The sequence below is a fragment of the Canis lupus genome, chromosome 3, assembly GCF_048164855.1.
Source record: "Canis lupus baileyi chromosome 3, mCanLup2.hap1, whole genome shotgun sequence".
In the NCBI taxonomy this organism is placed as follows: Eukaryota; Metazoa; Chordata; class Mammalia; order Carnivora; family Canidae; genus Canis; species Canis lupus.
In genome coordinates, this window is record NC_132840.1 from 51,405,387 (window position 1) to 51,411,563 (window position 6,177).

General features: G+C 41.6%; 1 long non-coding RNA gene across 1 annotated transcript in view; it reads left to right on the plus strand.

The window, feature by feature from the left end:
• Positions 1-1,636, plus strand: part of LOC140630590 (uncharacterized) — a 44,299-nt gene extending 42,663 nt beyond the window's left edge. The window contains exon 6 of the long non-coding RNA XR_012028309.1: positions 1,451-1,636. This is a non-coding gene — a long non-coding RNA (uncharacterized lncRNA). The remainder of the gene's footprint in view (positions 1-1,450) is intronic.
• Positions 1,637-6,177: the final 4,541 nt, after the last annotated feature.

Consider the following 6,177-nt stretch of genomic DNA (forward strand, 5'->3'; position numbering starts at 1 on the left):
AAAACCTTTTCTTTCTCTTGCACACCCCTCTGTTCACCATGTGACAGTACTAAAATGGGTTAGAATTCACATTTTCCCTGGTCTCAATTTCTTTCACCCCTTCCTCAAATTGCCTTCACAATGGAGCATCCGTATGTCCAAACAAACAGACAAGTGAGGAGATTAATGAACTGACCTTTAACCTTCTATGTATTTATTTCAGGGCTCAGGGGGGAAGCATGTCTGTGCCAATGAAAATCCTGAAACTGTCTCTGATAATTTGGTATTAAAGATAGCTCTGTCAAATGCCTCCTGAGGCAGAGTGAGCATCGCCCTCCTCCTGACCCCAAGCTTCTTAGCCCTTATGTTCCTCTTTCCCCATTCAAACAGATTGTACCCCATCCCTTTACCATTATTCCTCTAAGAGAGTTTTTCTTTAACAATGATATTAGCTACCATTTATTACACACTAACTACTTCAGATACTGCGTTTAGCTATTTTCATCATCATCATCATCTAACACTTTTGAGCACTTACTACATGAGAAGTCAGTCTCATATTCTTTCACTTAAATTTTATGCTAGCTGTACGAAGTAGGTGTTTCTAAAAAAAAGAGTCAGCTACTTACTCCTTCTGTAAGGAAATGTTGAAGACAGAGTGGGTTCATTGGGTTTATTAACAACTTGATTAGATGAATATGGCTCTTGAACATTTTCTGTATATGTCCTTGTCACAGCAGGGTGGGAAATAATTGGTGTTCAAAGCCAAACACTGGTATAAATAGAGTCATTTTTTCCAGCCCTCTGATCACTCCTCAAATTCATAAAGATTATGAATCGGAGCATGCACATATGTATGGTTGCAGGAGGGCAAACCCTCTCTTTCTTTTGCATCCAGTGCTCTTACAATGTGACAGTACTGTACTCTAGAGGTACCAATGTGGATCAGAAGCATAGAAATACACCAGAGTGATTAGGCTTGGAGTCAAATGACAGGTCTGTTATGGCTGCTCGTGTCCAAAGATGACCTTTCCCTGTATCCTTTGTCATCACTTGGCTGTCTTCCGCGTGTATGACTGTGTGTCTCTGCTTTTCTGAAAATGACATCAGTCATATTGGATTAACCAGCTGGAGTACCAGGGGGTTTATGAACCAGGTAAGGCGTGTGGGTCATAGTGTAAGAGCTATGGATGATCTTTACAGGCTTATTACAATGAAATGACATAATTTGTTTCCCTTGTAAAATCATCCTGCTATCAGTACTATTAAAAAAAATGGGTCATTTGCACTACTAATGTTAATTATTACCCAAGAACCTGTGTGACAGATATATTGGATGGGGGCTGGGGTCCTCATATCAAGAGGTAGAGCTTATTTTTCCCTCCCCTTGAATCTAGGCTGCCCTTGTAACCATTACAGTAAAAAACAAAAGAATATAGTTAAAGTAACTTTCTAATGTTTTCAAGTTCAGGCTTCAAGAGACTGACAGCTCCTGAAAGCTTCCTTTTGCAGTGTCTTCTCAGAAAGATGCTGCCATGTTGTAAGGAAGACCAAGCAGCTATGTGGGAGAGCTCCCATAGAGGAGAACGAGAACCTCCACCAATGGCCTCTGCTGAGCTCCTGGTGACAGTGACCACCAATTGCTGGTTGTGTGACTATGGCCATTCTGGACTTTGTAATATTCCCATCAACACCAAAAGAAGTAGAACTACCCATCTATCCATGGATGTGAAAGAATATATATTGTTGTTCCTTTAAGGTGTTACATTTTGGGGTGGTTTGTTATGTGGTCACTCTAACCAGAATACTACTGGTTCTCCATACAAGTTTATTTTCTGCAAGCCCTTTGTTGGAGATGCCTTTTGTTTTCCTTTCTAACACTTCTGTTCCCCTGAATTCAAGGATCAGGGCTAATGGGAAGAAGACAAGCCTCCTCCTTGGAGGATCCATCAGGACCTGGATGGAGCTCAGGGGAAAAGAGAAAGGCAACCAATTGGCTGTTTTCTTGTCTAGAGAGAAGGGATTTCTTTTACTTTCATTTCAATTTTCTATATCTCTACTTGGCAACAAAAGTGGTGCCATTTGAGGACTATGATTAGGTGTGGACCCATAGGGAGGCCTCCAAGAGGGCTACTTTGGCAAATACACATTATCTATAATGCCTATGCTTTTGAGACTGAACTGGGATCCATGAGGAAGGACGTTACGTTCCCCATGCTGCCAGCAAGCCCCATACATATACTCAATCTTTAGGGTTTCAGGAGCTACGATGCACCATAAGGACAGCCACATATCATTTGATTCCATGCCATTTTCATCTGATCCTGCTACCATTTTATTAATTTGTAGACTCTAGATTACATTTTAATGGTCTGGTTTGCATTCTCCTCCCTCTATTTTTCTGGTTGATAAAATTTTAAAAGGACATCTGTTGTGCTAAAGATGACTTTTTACTTAGGACGCAAAGTCATTGGAATGTGTGGTAGCAATTTTTCTTAGGTAATAACCTCCCCTATCTTATCAAACCAGGCTTTGGGCGCAGAAGGGCTTTCTTAATTCAATTGTTGTTTAACTTTGCCATTTGTTGACTGGCTGAATGAATGACTCCTTCTCACACCTCATTCTGACTCCTCACACATTTGTCTTTAGCTCTGAAAAAGGAGTCTGGAATCTGGAGGTCTGGCCAATGACTAATGAGAAATTCTGATGCTATTTTACAAGATTTTTAATAAAGAATCTATTTCCTTTAGTGGCTGGAGGAAGGTAGAGAGAAGCCGTGCGTGCCAAGATGTAATTGCCGTCACCATCAATGGCAAGTGTTTAATGAGTGTCTCCTGTATATAGAGCCCTGTGTTATGTCTGTGGCAGTGGTTCTTAAGTGGGAGGCATTTTGCATACCCCCACTTTCCAGAGAACATTTTTCAACGTCTGAGACATTTTTAATTGTCATAGTGGTGGGGCGGTGGTGGTGGGGTTACTGGAAGTCAGGGATACTGCTAAACATTTACAATATAAGGGCAGTCTTCCTCAGCAAAGAATTATCAAGCCCAAAAAGTGGAAGTCAAGGATACTGCTAAACACTTACAATATAAGGGCAGTCTTCTTCAGCAAAGAATTATTAAGCCCCCCAAAAATACAGTTCTGGGGGTTGAGAAACTTTAGTGTGTAGATATAAAGACATTGAACCTGGACCCCTTAATTATGGAGTGGCATGAGAACAAAAGGAAATAGGGATGGAATATGGGTGAGATGAGGCATGAAACAGAGAGGGGTCAGCCAAGCGCACATAGTTTTCCATAGAACAAAGTCATCCATAACAAGGAAGGACACTTATCCATGAGACATGATAAGCACTAGAAAAAGTATAGGCCGAAGGAAAACAGAGCCATGGTGTTCCTCTGGGTTTGGGGTGGGATCCTTTTGCATCTGTTTGTTTGTCTCTATATTCCTTTCTTCATGAAGGGAGATCTCATCCAGCACCACAGGCTTTATATAATCTCTTGAAAAAAAATAATCTCTTGAAGTTGATGACTCCCAAATTTCTATCTTGAGACCCATCTTCTCTGACATTTGGACTCACCCAAACAGGCTTTTTTTTTTTTTTTTAAGATTTATTCATTTATTTTAGGAGGGGCAGAAAGAGATAGAGAAACTTTAGCAGACTCCATGCTCAATGTAGAGGGTGATGTGGGACTTGATGTCACAATCCTGGGATCTTGACCAGATCCAAAACCAAGAGGCAAGTGCTTAACCAACTATACTACCCAGGCATTCCCCCCAACCAAATAGATTGATTATATGTTTCTATGTGGATGTTTTTAACTTAATGCATCCAAAATGGAATCCTTGATTTTCTTTCTCAGACTTGTTCCCTGCCCGCCCCTGCCCCAAATATTCCCTCTTCTAGTGAATAGTGCACCATCTTGCCAACTGTTCAGGATGAGAACATGATTCCTCTCATTTTCCAAATACTCATATTGGATAGTATTTAATAAACGGTTACCTTCATTCTTTTCTCTTGTGCCACTTCCCCTCAATCCACCCTTGATACCCACATGGACATTGGATCATGTCATTTCATTGTAAAAAGTCTTTAAAGGTCATCCATGGCTCTTAGATTATGATCTGTATGTCTTATCTGGCTCTCAGATCCCCATGTGCCCCAGCTGCTTAATCCAGTACAACTGGTACCATTATAAGAAGAGGAGACACACAAACACACAGACAGAAGACAACCATGTGCATCAGAAGTAGAGACTGGAGGGATGTGTCTATAAGGCAAGGAGCCCTAGGGACTGCTGGCAACACCAGAAGCTGGAAGAGGGAAGGAAGTATTCTTCTCTGGAGTTTTCAGGGTCAAGCCAAAACCTTGAGTATTGATTTCTAGCCTCCAGAATGGCAGACAATAAATTTCTGTGGTTTCTAGCCACGCTGTCCATGGTACTTTATTACTCCAGCCCAAGGAAATGAAGACAGACTCACTGCTCTCACCATCTCACTCACTTCCTCCCAGTCACACTGGACATTTTTCTTCCTCCACACGTCAAGCTAACTATTCTCTTTCTTTGGAAAAATGTGTTTTCCCTTGAAGTTGACAGGCTGATTCCTTCTTGTCATCCAGATAGCACCTTAAATTTTGCCTCCTCTGAGAGGACTTCTTAGAACACCAAACCTAATGGACTTATCACCTACTATTCCACACCATCTTGTACTCGGTTCTTATTCTGTGCTTAGAACATAACACTACATGACCTTTTCCTTCTTCTTGTTTAGTGCCAGGGCTCACCACTGCATGTAAACCCCATAAAACAAAAACCTCTTCTCTCCTATTGATCCCTGCTTCACTTCCACCCAGAAGAGTAGCCCCAACTTTGCAGATACAGCATGATTTTTTTAAAAAAAATTTTTAGTAAATGGGCCAGTTACAAAAATGAAAAGGTCTTTGCCAAAGTGAAGCTGGTTGGAGCAACTAGACAACTGGAATAGGCCATGAGTGGCTCAGTTGGATCTTGAGACAGAGAGGAGAGAGGCTTTTTGATGAAAGGAGCAGGAAATCTCAAAAGATCACCCTCCTATGGGTAAGAGGATCTAAGCTCCTGTTCAGTGCTGAATCTCCAGTGGAAGGGGACATGGTCGGTTGTGTTCCATCAAGCCCACCGCTTTTTCTCTACAAATATTTATGCTCTGAGCTCCCCTGTTCCCAGGCCTGACAGGAGCCCGGGGAAGGCTGTGTGCTAGCACAGGGCCTAATGGAGACATTGCAGTGCTATTAGCACAGATGGTTGTCATATGAATGCAAATGAGAAACAAATTGAATTTGGTGTCCCCTCTCACCAGCTGTCCTATCAAGGAACGCTCCCACAGCAGCCAAAGAACTGCTGCTACACTACTAATCTGTCACCACAGATTAATTACAACAAGCACATTAATCACCATTTGTTTCCAGTACAAAGGAAAATATCTTGTTTTTCAAGTACGTCCTGTTAAAAGAAGGTGTCCAGCCTTGTTGAAACAAGGCCCAACAAGGGTTTGAGGCTTCATTAGTTAGGAATAAGAGGCAAATGGAGGATAAAAAGGCCTCAGTTGCACACTGACTTCAGAGCTATCTGCTAGTAAGTATTCGAGGCGAGGAGGCAAGGCTAGGAGATGAAACATACCTAGCCAGCTTTCCCTGCATGTGATGCTCCAACAGCCCAGAGTTTCCAAGAGTTAATTTTGCTTAGTGGATCTTTAAGGAATCAGGAGGCACCTGAAATAGGTGTTTTAGATGGATTATTATTATTACCATTGTTTGGTAGAAAGGCAATGGGTAGGGCGCTAGCCAGAGATTTGAAGGACCAGGCTTCACTTCTGACATTTATCTAGTTCTCATTTTGAAACTAGATTTGAGTCATTGTTTTTGTTATGGGGAAAGTCAGCACCCACATGAATACTTAACGAAGGCAATGGACTCTGTTGAAATAGAAGTCTGAACAAATTTTACCTGCAGTTGCAGTAGATTAATTGATTCTCTGAAGCCTTTCTATGCCCTCATGTGAAGATGGCTTTGATGAGATGGTCTCTGCTCTTTGTTCTCCCTACACCACCACCATGAGGTCAGTTCCTTAACTACAGATCTCATAGCATTGTAAGCTATGACTCTCAGTTTTAGCCATTCCTTTGGTTATTCATTCGTTCACTCAACAAATATTTCTTGGA